Genomic DNA, 14,863 nt, shown 5'->3' on the forward strand with positions numbered 1-14,863 from the left:
ATCAAAGGAATTAAGTACATGAAAATGATTGTAAACAATAATGTTGTACAATCATTCATTTGACTCCACTCAAAGACTGCTGTTTCTTTGAGAACAGAAGCCACATTATATTTGGTATCCACTTTAACCTAACACTGTGCCTGGCAACTGATAGGTAATTATTATAGTAAATACATGGCTTTACAACACTCATTTGCTGCTCACTATCTGGAAGATACTATGTTAAATATTTTGCATGGATTATTTCATTTTATCAGCTCATAAGTGTTCTCAAGATTAGTTCTCAGTACTCTACAGTAGCAGATATTTACACATTGAGTTAGTTGGTTTATTGTGCCAACCTGGCCGATAAACACACTTGGGATTAATTGAATGGCGGAAGGATAAATGGCTTGGTGAGCCTCGCCTTTCGAGTTCTTGGGTTTCTTGCTTTTGATGGTCGGACCAGGGTGAGCTGCCTTAGCAGTTCCCTGCTTCAGCTTGCAAGACTGACTTCCCACAAGACATCCCCAAGAAGAAGCCAGACCTACCCCAATGCAGCCCTGGGTGCTGGAGCACCCGTGTGGAGACCCCTGCCAGCACTGAGATGCTTACACATTCACTGACTTGGCTTTCCTCCTGCAGTTGGCATCATTGCCTCTGCTTTGTGAGATGGAGGAGGACTTTGTGGACTGGTGTTGGACATATGGGTTAATGAGTGAATATTGGACTTGTGGGCTTGGGCAGCACTGGGTTGGGATGTTTTCTTGATGCACAGTTAACCTTTATATAAAACTCTCTCTTTTAGATGAGTTTCTGTGGATTTGTTTCTCTAAAGTACCTAGACTAATACACACATGTGTTATTCCCAACAGATTAGGGAAATACAATCTAGGGAGGATGAGAAATTTTCCTGAGATCACACAGTATGTGTACAACTAGGGTGAAAACATAGACATTCTAAATTCAGAACCCAAGCTCTTTGCCACACCTACTGCCTCTTGGGTTGAACATATTAGACTGGATCTATGTAAGAGCGGGATTTGGTCAAAGTTGGACTGGTCAAAACCTTGGCTTGACCATGTGATCTGAAGCATCATGGTAATTGAGTAATAATGACAGCTTTTCTTGGAGCACATTAGGTTTAAAATAAATTAGCATAGAGGTATAGCTCTGTAAGTATATTGACACATATAAGCTGTGCTTCTAAAATGTTTTCATTGCTATAATTAACTACAGGGGGGAGGTTAATAATACATTTCTACTGAAACTGAAAAAAAAAAAAACACTTAGTTTCTCTTAGTAAGTCACTGGACTTCATAAGTTTCTCACAAGTTCTAAAGCCAGAAGCCAATGGACGTAAATAGAGATAGAAATGTAAAGAGCAAAGTGAGGACTTATAGTTTTATAATGACCGGGGGTGAGCGGGTGGGGGAAATCGTCCAAAAGCACGTGAATGGAAACAAACCTCAAACACACACACAAAAACTCTCTTGTTTAACCAGCCATTTGCTGTTGAGTCATTTCCTAATCATGGTAATCCCATATGTGCCAGAGCAGAATTGTGCTCCATAAAGCTTTCAATGGCTGATTTTATTAGAGGTAGATCACCAGATCTTTCTTCCTAGGTATTTCTGGGTGGATTCCTGTCCCCAGTCATTCAGTTAGCAGCCATGCTTTGTAACCATTTGCACCACCCGGAGACTCCTTAATAAACCCAAACCACAATGGATGAAGAAGAGATGCTGAATGGAATGAAGGTCAAACTCTTCAGAGAAGACACCTTGATTTCAAGAAGACACCAGATTTCAAACAAAACCAACAGAGCTCGTGTCTTCCAAAACCCGTCACAGACAGAATGGCAAAACCAACAACTCTGTGTGTTTTACGTATCGTCCACTGGTTAACATAGTATTTCCAAACTTAAGATATGGATATTGAACATCACACCATTTCTGAAGGTCTACAAGAGGCTTCAATCAAGGTATGCTTCAGAAGGTGAAGAACAATCAGGTCATGTTAGAACTCTGCCTTGTTAAGAACTTAAGGGACAGGTGCATAACTAGCAGTGAGATATGCCTTGGACTTATTAACACAAAGACATGAAAAAAAGATAGTGTGGGGGATAGAAGCGAATCAACAAGACAAGCTATGTTTGCAGGAAGTGTACTGTGTATGGGAAATAGGGTAAGTAGTGTGAAGGGCCCAAATTCTCCTGCCCTGTATTCACACTCTTTTTCATGTGACATTTTCAGTTCTTGTCATGAAAGAAAAACTGAAAACCAAACTCACTGCCATTGAGTCGATACCCACTTCTAGTAACAATATATATAGGGTCATGAAAGAGATGCAGTCTATTTCTGCACTCTTTGAATATGACTTAACCTTGTGACTTGCTTTGGTCAAGGGAATAGGTAAATAAGATGTGCTAATGTCAAGACTATTTCTCAAGAGTCCTTATGCTTGTACCTGTGTCTTCTTATAGTACTGGTGTCTTCAGGAGAAATATGAACTCAGTCTCGCATGTTGGTCCCATGAGGAACATGAAATGCATCCAGAGAAAAACTATGACAAGTCAAGTCCAATCTAAATCCGCCAACTTCCACCAAACAAATTAATGAGCTCAATGTGACCAACAGACTTTTGACAACAAATAAGTGGCCACTGAGTTTTAGGGTAGTTTGTTATGCTACAAAAAGCCATGTGCACAGCAAAGGCAAGAAGAGAGTATACCTGCACTGTGAGCAGGTCTCCACAAATAATCTCAGCTGGCTTGAGCGTAATAAATTAAAAGATAAAAGAAAATAGCCTACAAAAATTCCTAGAATTCCTGCAAAGCTGTAACATGATTTTGTCTCCACCTTACATTACCAAGAGGGGGGAGGGGATGGAATTCTCTCTAAGTAAAAAAAAACTAGCATAATGTTACAAAAACATATTACATACCAAGGAAGGTCTTGTGAACTAATATGAGCTTGGAAAACTCAGCAAAAAGGTAGGAGAGTAGATATTAATACAGAAATTACCTAAAATTAGAAGTAACATAAAAGAGAACTAGCCCTATGGGAATCAGAATAGGGATCTGAAGGGCAGAAATGAGTAAAAGCAAACAAAATGAGATCGAATTTTGAAGTTTTAAAATATTAGAGGTAAACTAGTTGATAATTACAACAAATATAGAAAGCATAATATCTAAATGATTTGTGTCTTACTAGAAAATAAAGATATATTTCAAGTTTTCAAAATGAAAAAAGATGTTACTTTATCCAGTAAAAAGACACACCACATGAAAGAAATATTTTTAAAACTTATGAAAATAAGGGCCTTGGGTGGCATATGTACTGAGTTTTTTGTTAGGCTTCTAATATAAATATTTGTGGTTCAAGTCTAAGAGTTGCTTCTCGGAAAAAAGATGAGGTTGTCTGCTCCCATAAAGTTTTACAGTCTTGGAGATTCTAGACATCAGTTCTACTCTGCCCTGCATGGTTGCTATGAATCAGAATCAACTTGGCAACAGTGGGTTTAGTTTTGGTTTAATCATAAAAATGTCAATATATTCTACTTAAGACATACCCTAGAAGATGCTAACCTTATAAGATTTTAAAATAATAGCAACTTGGGAAGCCAGGTATAAGACCAAGTCAGTTTTAAAGAAATACTAAGTTTGATGCTAGAAGACATTAAGGCAATGTTTATAAAGTCCACAAAGAAAGCAGTTTATTATACCCAGACAAACTATCATTCAAGTATAAAGGCAACTAGTTAAACACTGACGACTAGCCCAAAGGTTACCAGTTCAAACCCACTCAAAAGTACCTTGGAAAAATGTCTGATGGTCTGCTTTCAAAATGCCACAGCCTTTAAAGTCCTCTGGGGCACAATTCTACTCTATCTGCGTGTGGTCAACATTAGTCAAAATCAGCTCAACAGCAGCCAGCGACAACAACAACACAGTTTCATGTATGCACACACACACAACGTTACAGATTATAGTCCCCAATGCCTCTAATTGAGATAGTATTGGGTAACTAACTTCAGACAACTAAAAGATAAATGGAGTCATTGTGATAAAAGACTCACACGGAACATCGACTTGGTTTGTCTGAGACTTGAACAAGTTTAAGAATTATGGGTTGAAAATAAAGCATTTGCCATTTTAAATTCTGTTGAATTTACATGATTTAAAAAATGGGACAGGGACGATGAAGAAGTTAAAAATATACTTCCTACTCATGCTAACCCTGCGTACATCAATGTACAACTGTGCTCCATGGGGTTCTTAATGGCTGAATTTTCAGAAGTAAATTGCTAAGCCTTTTTTCTTAGGTATCTCTAGAGGAACTGGAATTTCATTGCAATTTGCAGCCAAATACATAACTATTGACACCACTCCAGAACTTTAAAAATTAAAAGACAGATACCAATATGCCACTGTGTGTGTGTACAAAGATACTTTCGTATGCTCCAAGTAAGAATGAAAATTATAAAACCACCATGGAGAACAGTATCTGTCAAAAGTTTAAAAAGATATCAGTTATGCTCATCTGAGATCATAGTTTTGTCCATCTTTAAACTTCTAATAAATGCAATAACATAGTTTTAACTCCTTTGTATCTAGTGTTCTTCACTCAATAGTTGACTGTGATCTAACTATTTGGTTCTCCTTTATAACCATTTGCCTTTATACTTCAATGACAGTTGTCCTTTTCATTGATGTGTAATAATTCATAATATGAATGTAATACAATTTAACTATCCTTTTTCCAGTTTGAATCCACAGTGAATAAAGCTTCTTGGAATATTCTTGCACAGTTCTTTGGGTGCACAAAGTGGCCACTGTTAAGGCAGAGATGTCTGTAGCATTTTAGAGGTAACAGCCAGACTATAAACATTCAGAAGGGATCAGAACTGCCCCAAATTATACCCAAAGAGTCTTCACAACAACAATACAAAGACAAATGTTTTAACGACCATAGCATGAATTCCTTTCTGCCTTAGTTTTGTAATATAGTACATATAGGCTGAACATAAGGCTGAAAAACAAATGCTCAACCTAATGGGCTTTACAAATTTCAAGTGGATTTGGAACTGTATTTTTTTCGGTCTTGAACTTGTACATACAAATGATAGGATAGGCCCTGAGCCAGCCTCTTACCAAATGTGACGGATTGGGGACTAAAGGTCTTTCTCAATAACATGAGCTGGAAATGAGAGGGGGGAAAAAATCGTCTTACACCTTTATTTGAAATAACTCTACAAAAATGCAATTTGAATCATTTATTCACATTAAGAGATCAGCTTTATCATAAGACTAATTTGCAGGGTTCTTAATATAAATTGTAAAGATGAAGAAGAATAAAGTGTTTCTTCTGTAAAAGTTAGCACTATGCAACATTTCAATGGATATATAACCCATGAGATAAAAAGAGTAGTGATATTAAAAGTTGGAAAATGGAAACGTTTGTCATTCTTATTTGAGGAAATTAATTGTATAAGTCTTTATAGTAGAGAATTTGTAATTTTTATTTCCTGATCCTGATGTATTTTTTATTCAATTTGTAGGAAGGAAGACATCAGAAATAAAAAATGTATCAAACTGTCTAAGAACAGGATATTCTGAAAAAATAAATAGACAGAGTATCTAGAAACAGATACTGGAACACCAATGTAACTTCCTTCCCATGAGCATCCATACCACTTTGAATATCTTGTCCTGGATTCAGCCATTCAATAGAGATATGTGAAACATGTTTTGTTTTGTTTTGAATGATACATAGGAATAGTCCTCCAAGTCAATATTTGCCTGTTGGGAAGATTAGACTCCATGAGTATTATGTGTCCACGCGTATTTCAAGCAGTGACACTGACAGAATTTGCTTCAGACGACCTATTCAAGGATGGCTACATACTGATCATGGAAGACAGATCTAGTGTCTCCCTTCAGAGCAATGGCATGTTTTCTTATGTTCAGTGCAATAAAGATGATATCTTTCTTCGGTTCAAAGTTCTGACAGGTTTACTCTGTTATAAAAGATGGATGTTTTCTAAGTTCAGAGTTTCTCTCTTCTAACACTCCATAGCACGTACAGTATCATAATGGCCCTCTAGGCCTTGCCTCTTTTGGAAAATAGAATTCAAAGAATGAAAACAAATGCCAATACTTTGGCTACTGCTATTCCTGGCAGTAGCAGTATACTTTGTCTCTGGCTTAAGAGTTTTGTGTGTGCTGCCAGAACTCATTAAATTATGCAGACTCTCCACAAAAACTCTAAAGTAGTTCCCTAGTCCCCATCTTCCAGTATCCATGCCCTTGTGCAATTTCATCCCATTGAATGTGGGTGGAATGTGTGGTTTGCATGTTCAATATGCATATTTAATAAAATATGGAAAAATTAATGAGGTAAAGATGATCATGTGTTCATAACTGTGCTTCATGGAGTTGTGGAGTCTTTTTGCAGATTGTCTCCTGTCTGGTCTTGAGGAAGCAAGTAGCCATGAAGGCCCATGTTGTAAGGAACTAAGAGCTATCTGTACCTGGTAACCCACAGGAAATATAACCCTCAGTCTACCACCTTCTAGAAACTGAGCCCTTCCAACAGCCATGTGACCCTGAAATCAGACTCTTCTCTAGTTGAGTTTCATATAAGAACACAGTCTGAGCCAATACCTTGATAGTATTCTTGGGAGGAACATGTGAGCTCTGTCCAAACCCTTGACCCATAGAAACTGCAAACTAATATACCTCTATTTCTTTAAGCTGATAGCTTTATGGCAATAGAAGGTGACTTCAAAAAGTACATGGGAGAATTCTACTATCTTTTCATTAAATTTCTCCATGAGCATTTGGAATTATTTTTGTATTATTACTGAGCAATGGATAATTAATTCACATGTTAATGTAGTAGCTTACAAATGGTATGGCATCTCAAGCCCTACACAATTCTTGACAGTTTTGGAAAAGGGAGAAGATTCTTACAGAGACATGACTTCCTGGAAAATGGAAAGATGAAGGCTTCATGGCATAACTGACAGGATGAGGGAAGTACATTATGTGGAAATTGGCAGTAAATATGTTGGCTTAATTCATGGTTAACTGAGCAATAAATAGTCACCCACTCTATGCCTGTGAATGAGGAGGGATTGCTCCCAATTTCCTTACTCGGTAATTCGGGGCTGCAGGTCCAAAGAGAGCTGGCTGAACAATGACCTCGCTGTTACTTACTCTTCTCTATGAACTCGTGGAAATAAAGGAGAAAATAGGCAATTCAATGATAGCAGTTGAAGATGTCAATGTGCCCACTTTCAGTAACGGATAGAATAACTTGACAGAAAATAACCAAGAAAATGGAAGGCTTGAACAACACCAAAAACCAACTAGATCTAGTAGATATCTATAGGATACCCTAAAATACATGTTTCTCAAATAAACATGGCACATTCTTCAGGATAGACCATATGGTAGACCATAAAACTAACCTCCATAAATTTAAAAGAGTAGAAGTAATGCAAAGTATAGTATCCACTAACAATAGAATGAAATTGGAAATTAATAACAGAAAGAAATGTGAAGAATTCACTGCCAACCCTGCAGAAATAAAAGAGGCTTGTAAAGGAATACTATGACCAATTGTATTCCCCCAAATTCTATGTTATTGTTGTTTTTTAGATGCCATTGATTCTGTTCTGACTCATAGCAACCTTATGCATAACAGAACGAAGCACTGCCACCTGGTCCTACCTGTACCATCCTCAAAATTGTTCTTTGCTTGAGTTCAGTTTTGCAACCATGGTGCTATTCCATTTCCAGAGAGTCTTCCTCTTTTCCATTACCCCTCTACTTTACCAAACATGATGTCCTTCTCCAGGGACTGGGCTCACCTGACATGTCCAAAGTATGTAAGACAAAGTCTCACCATCCTTGCACACGGACCATATTGCTTCCAAGGCAGATTTGTTTGTCCTTTTGGCAATCCCTGGTACTTTCAATATTCGTTTTACCAGCACCACAATTCAAATGCACCAATTCTTCAGTGGTCTTCCTTATTCAATGACCAACACTCAGACATATATGAGGTAATTGAAAATACCATGATTTGGTCAAGTGCGCCTTAGTCTTCAAGATTTATGTGATGCAACACATCTTTTGATCTCTTGACTGCACCTGCCATGAGCATTGATTTTGGATACAAACAAGTCAAAATATGTGACAGCTTCAGTCTTTTCTCCACTTACCATGGTGTTATTTATTTTTCCAGTTGTGAGAATGTTGATTTTCTTTACATTGAGTTGCAATCCATACCGAAGGCTGAAGCCCTTGAACTTCATCTACGGGTGCTTCAAGTCTTCCTCATTTTCAGGAAGCAAGGTTATGTCAACTATATATCACAAGTTGTTAATAAGCCTTTCTCCAATCCTGATGCTACATTCTTCTTCAGATAAGCCAATTTCTCTGATTGTTTGTTCAGCATACAGATTGAACAAGTATGATGTGAGGATATAACCCAGGAGCACACCTTTCCTGATTTTATACCATGCGGTATTTCCTTGTTCTGCTCACACAACTGCCTCTTGATCCATGCACAAGTTCTCCATAAACACAATGAGTATTCTGGAATTCCTATTCTTCTCAAAGTTATCCATACTTTGTTATGATCCACACAGTTGAATGCCATGGCATAGTCAATAAAACACAAGTAAACATCTTTCTTGTATTTGCTACTTTGAACCAAGATCCATTTGACATCAGCAATGATATTCCTTGTTCCAAGGCTTCTCCTGAATCCATCCCGGAAAGAGGAAACACTTCCCAGCCCATCCTGTGATGTCAGGGTTACCCTGACACCAAAGACACTAAAAGAAAACTATTAATATATTTTATGAATACAGATGTAAAAATGTTCAATAAAATAAAAGTAACAGACTTCCAGGAAGATGGCTGCAAAGTAGAGGTACCTGCATCCGGAGTTCCACAAGCGATTGCTGGTTTGGGGAATAGGGCACTGAGTAGGGGGTGTGGCATGTGCAATGGGGTCTTGCAGCACCCCCAGGGGTCTGTACCAGCATGTGGTCAGATTTTCCCCGTGGCATTGACCGACTCTGCCCCTCCCACTTGCTCTGCCCAGATGCAGTGGCATGTGGCTTGGTCCCTGGGCTACCCTGTTTCCCTGAAAATAAGATAGTGTCTTAAATTAATTTTTGCTCCCAAAGATGTACTAGGTCTTATTTTCAGGGGATGTCTTATTTTTCCATGAAGAAGAATACAGTACACATTTATTGTTGAACAAAGAAAAAGGAAAAGTGTTACCTGTATACGGTACAGTAGTAGTCATCACAAACTAGATAACCAAACAAACTGTGAATCCTACAGTATCAAGAATTTCTTGTTACTACCATTATTTCCATGTACAACAATCTATGGTACACTTACTCACAATCTATGGTGCATTTACTCACACTTCCTCTCTGCTCCAGCTGCGCAGTGGCCAACAGTGAGCTGCGCGCCGGGCGCCCACTGCTACGGTCCAGAGTTATGGTAGCTTCAGGGGGCCTTATTATCAGGGAGGCCTTATGTTCGGGGGGGTCTTATTTTCGGGAGATGCCTTATATTTCAGTGAGAGGCAAAACTGTAAGTAGGTCTTATTTTCGGGGGATGTCTGAGTTTGGGGGAAACACAGTACATCCGCCTGCCACACTTGCCCAAACTCACTCGCAGTCTAGTGGGCCCATTCCCCACATGAAATTGCAGGCCCTCAGCTCTGCCCCCCATCCGCTGGTGCTGCTTCAAGGCTCCCAGTCCCAGCCCACCCCCAACCCCCCGCCACCACTTCACACCATTCCCACCTGCTGCTGCAGCCCCACCACCGCCATCCCCACCACCACCTGCCACTGCCACTTTGAGGCTGGTAGCTCAACTTCCACACACTGCTGCAGCCTCCCCAGCCCACCGCTGCCACTTAAGGCCTACTGCCTGGTTGCCACTGCTTTGGGATTCATGTCTTCACCCCCAACTGTCACCTATGCTACCGGCGGCCCACATCCCAGCATCAAACGGGTTCCTCATGCCAACACCCTGTTTCTCACACACTCCAGGGCCCTTACTTCATGCTTCCCATTCAAACAGGCTGCCCAGCACCTACCCCACTGCTGGAGGCCATCCCACCCACACTGCCTGAGAGGACCCCTTGAATTACCTGCCAAATAGAGAATCCTAGTTGCCTAGGAGGAAAGCAAGACCCCACTGAGATAGAGATGCAACATGATCCTACTGTGAAATGGGCTGCAGGCAGGTCTTAAAGCGTCGTTCTTATTGGAGAGTCAACCCCAGTTAAATAGAGATGCAGATTAAACCCACAGTGCAGATGGCTCCACATAGTCCTTAGACTCATCCCTGCTAGCCTCTGAAAAAGAATTCACAGGGCTCCTGAATTCTCAGAAAAATGGCACCGAACTCCACCAAGATGCCATGCAGACAACCCACACGAGCAGTCACTACAAGGAACCAAGAGAAACAAAACACAATGTCTGAGGAGGACCTGAACCTAGCAGCGAGCACAGAAGGGGCAGGCTTTGAATCAACAGCAAAGATAATGAGGGAATTCTTGGAAGAAAATTTTCCCAATTTAATGAAGGAAAATCAATCACCCAGGAAGCGGAGAAGACACAATTGAGACTGAACCCCAAGAAGAACACACCAAGCCATATAGTAGTCAAACGATCCAACTTTGAGGAAAAGGAGAAAATCACAAGCCCAGCTGAAGATTAAAAAGGCAGTCATTTATAAGAGTAAACGGATGCTCAAACTTAACAGCAGAAACCATGAAGAAGAGGAGAGAATAGAATAGCATCTTCCAAAATTTGAGGGAGAATAACAGTACGCCAAGAATCCTATATCCCAACAAATTCTCTATCAAATTAGATGGAGAAGTAAGGGTTTTCCCAGAGCAGGAAAAACTTAGAGAATACATAAAAAATTTTTATTTTATTTAATCCAGCACTACAAAAATTACTTTCCAACTCACTTTGGTCAGAAGACCAACATTCACAGAGCATGAACATGAGACTGTCGCATAGTAAAACTATCCAGAAGTCAGAGAATTGAAAGCAATGCCCAAGAGGTCTTTGACCCAGTGGTGAAAAGAAGGCAAGAATGAATTCCCCACACATGCATAACACACTTCTAAGGAAGGAGGGAGGAAAAGGTCTATCACAAAAGGTTTGAGATGAGAACAAGGAATCCACCAATGGATGTAATAAAGTGGAATGTCAATGGTTTGAAATCCCCCATTAAAAGACAAATGCTAGCAGACTGGATAAGGAAACACAACCCAGCGATCTGTTGTGTCTAAGAAATATACCTCAAGGTCACAAACAAAAATAGGTTTAGAATCAAAGGTTGGCAGAAGGAATATCAAGCTAATGGCAACCTAAAAAAATCAGGAGTTGCAATTCTAATATTGGACAAAATTGATTTCCAGGTACAAAACATAACAAGAGATAAGTATTTGCATGATATAATGCTTAAGGGATCAATAGACCAAGAACCAGTAAGCATAATAAACATAAACATGCCCAGTGAGAGACCTGTGAAATTCATCAATCAAATCCTTCAAAAGGTGAAAAAAGAAATCATGAGGTCAACAATCATAGTAGCAGACTTCAATACACTGCTTTCCAAGAAGGACAGTTCAGCAGAAAAGAAGCTCAACAGGAAGCTACAGAACTAAACTCTACAATTGGTCGATGTGACTTGATAGACATATTCAGAACTCTCCACCCTAATGCAAAAAAAACAAAAATTCACATTCTTTTCAAACTCACACAGCACATATTTGATAATATACCACATGCCAGAACACAATCAATTTTGAGCAAATTCAAACATATAGAGGTCAATCAGACTTCCTTCACTGACCACTATACCATAAAGCTGGAGAAAACAAAGGAGGTTTTTTTTTTTTTTAGGGCAAATGAATACCTTACTTCTTCAAAAGAAGTGCGTATTGGCTCAAATTAGATAAAAAATCAGGACGTTTCTAGAGACCTGTGAGAATGAGAACACAATATACCAAAATTTGGGGGATACAGCAAAGGGAGTTATCAGAGGATGCTTGATAGCGATAAATGTGCATATGAAGAAGTAAGAGACCCTTAGGGTGGGTAACCTCGCACAAAACCTTAGCAGTTGGAACAGAGTCAACCGAATAATCCAAGTAGCAAAAGAAATTATAAAAATCAGGGTGGAGATAAATGAATGGGAATACAATAGAATGATGGAGAAAATTAATTCAGTAAAACATCAGTTCTTCGAAAGGATTAACAAAATCAACAAATTGTTGAAAAACCTAACAAAAGATAGGAAGGAGCAGATGTTAATACCCAGGTGGCTGGATGAAGCAAAAGAAATTAAAATGGTCCCCAATGAAATTGAAAGACTAATTACAGAGTACTAAAAGGACTTATACTCCAAAGAATACAACAACTTGGAAGACATGGACAAAGACCTGGAAAAACAAACCCTCCCCCAATTATCCCACAGAGTCATCAAGAACTTGAACAGACAATGGAAAAAGAAGAAATAGATAAGGTTATCAAAGAACTACCAACTAAAAAGAGCCCTGGCCCAGGTGCCTTCACGGGAAAATTCTACCAAGTATTCAGGGAAGAGCTGACACCAATTCTACACAGCTCTTCCAGAACATGGAAAAGGATGGTAAACTCCCAAACACATTTGATGAAGGGAATACAACACTGATACCAAAACCGGGCAAGGATCTAACAAGAATAGAGAATTACAGGCTGATATCACTAATGAAAATAGATGCAAAGAACCCTAACAAAATCTTGGCCAATAGAATACAGAAGTAGATAAAAAGAATAATCCATCATGATCAAGTGGGATTCCTACCAGGGATGCAGGGTTGGTTCAACATTAGAAAATCCATCAATATAGTCCACCACATTGAGAAGAAAAAAGACAAAAATCACATGGTAATATTAATAGATGCAGAGAAAGCATTCAACCATCTCCAACACCCATTCCTAATTAATGCACTCAAGAAGATAGGACTGGAAGGAAATTACCTCAATATAATTAAAGCTATATGAAAATCCAACAGCCAACATTACAATCAATGAAGAAAGAAGGAAAATATTCCCACTGAAAAAGAGAACCAGACAAGGCTGCCCCTGTCCCCACTTTTTTTCAACATCATCCTTGAGGTCCTAGCTAATAATATAAGGCAACAGAAGGACATCAAAAGTGTACATCTGGGGAAATCAGAAGTGAAATTATGGTTATTTGCAGATGATATGATTGTATGTATTGAGAACCGCAAGGCTCCACAATAGGATTGCTGGAAGCAATAGAGGAATATGGTAAAGTGATAGGATACAAGATCAACAAGCCGAAGCCAATTGTGTTGGTATATACAACTGATGGGATTACAGAAAAGGAGATCCAGAAGACAGTGCCCTTCACAATAGACGAGCATAAATTGAAATTTCTTGGGAAATACCTAACCAAAAACAAACAAACAAAAAAGATCTGTACGAGGAAAACTACAGAACATTAGTACAAGAAGCCAAAATAGACCTTCAGAAGTGGAAAAATATCTCATGCATGTGGATTGGTACACTCATTATTGTCAAGATATTAATCCTACCTAAGGCACTATATAGGTTCAATGCAATCCCAATATAATACCAGCATCATTTTTCAAAGAAATGGAAAATTTGGCTACCAATTTCATATAGCAACAGAAGAAACACAGACTAGGCAAACAACTCCTCAAGAAGAATAAAGTTGGGGGACTTGCATTATCTGACTTTAAAACTTATACAGCCACAGTTGTCAAAACAGCATGGTACTGGTATAATGATAGATACTCAGACCAGTGGGTAACAACCAAAAATCCAGAAATAAAAACAGTAGAATACAGACAACTAATCTTTGATAAGCCCCCCTCCCCACCCAAATAAATGGGAGACCGATTCCCTTTTTAACAAATGGTTCTGGAAAAACTAGATGTCAACCTGAAGAAGAATGAACCAAGACCTTTACCTCACCCTATACACAAGGACTAATTCAAGATGGATCACAGACCTTGAGGTAAGACCCAAAACTATCAGGCTCATCAATGAAAAAATAAGGACCAAACTAAGAATGTTAACTTATGGAATACCTGGGCTAACAGGATACTCACCCAGAGAAAGAGAACATAGATGTGTAGGACATACGAAAGATTAAACATTTGTGTGCATCAGAAGACTTCATCAAGAGAGCTATGAGATTGCCCACAGGTGGGGAGAAGTTTAGTAATGACATAGCAGACAAAGGTCTCATTTCTAAAATCTACAGAACCCTGCAACTTTACTATTAAAAAAAATGAACAGGCCACTGAGGAGATGGGCAAAAGTCTTGATTGGAAAATTCACAAAGGAGGAAACCCAAATGGCCAATAAACTTATGAGAAATTGTTCCTGATCATTAACCATGCAGAAAATGCAAATCAAAACAACCATGAGATACCACCTAACACCCACAAGGATAACCCAATTAAAGAAAACAGACAGCAACAAATATTGGAGAAGGTATGGTGAGAGAGGAACTCTTAGTCACTGCTGGTGCTCTTGTAGATGTGTACAGTCACTGGAGAAAGCAATTCGGTGATACCTAAAACAGATGGAAATCAAATTACCTTATGACCCAGTGTGATAGTCTGCGTACTTTAGAGAAACAAATCCACAGAAATTCGTGTATAAGAGAGATTTTTATATAAAGGTTAAGTGCACATCAAGAAAACATCCCTACCCAGTGCTGCCCAAGCCCACAAGCCCAACATTAACCCATATGTCCAACACCAATCCACAAAGTCCTCCTCCATCT

The sequence above is a fragment of the Echinops telfairi genome, unplaced genomic scaffold, assembly GCF_000313985.2.
Source record: "Echinops telfairi isolate 266 unplaced genomic scaffold, ASM31398v2 ScPeMD7_655;HRSCAF=1070, whole genome shotgun sequence".
Taxonomy (NCBI): Eukaryota; Metazoa; Chordata; class Mammalia; order Afrosoricida; family Tenrecidae; genus Echinops; species Echinops telfairi.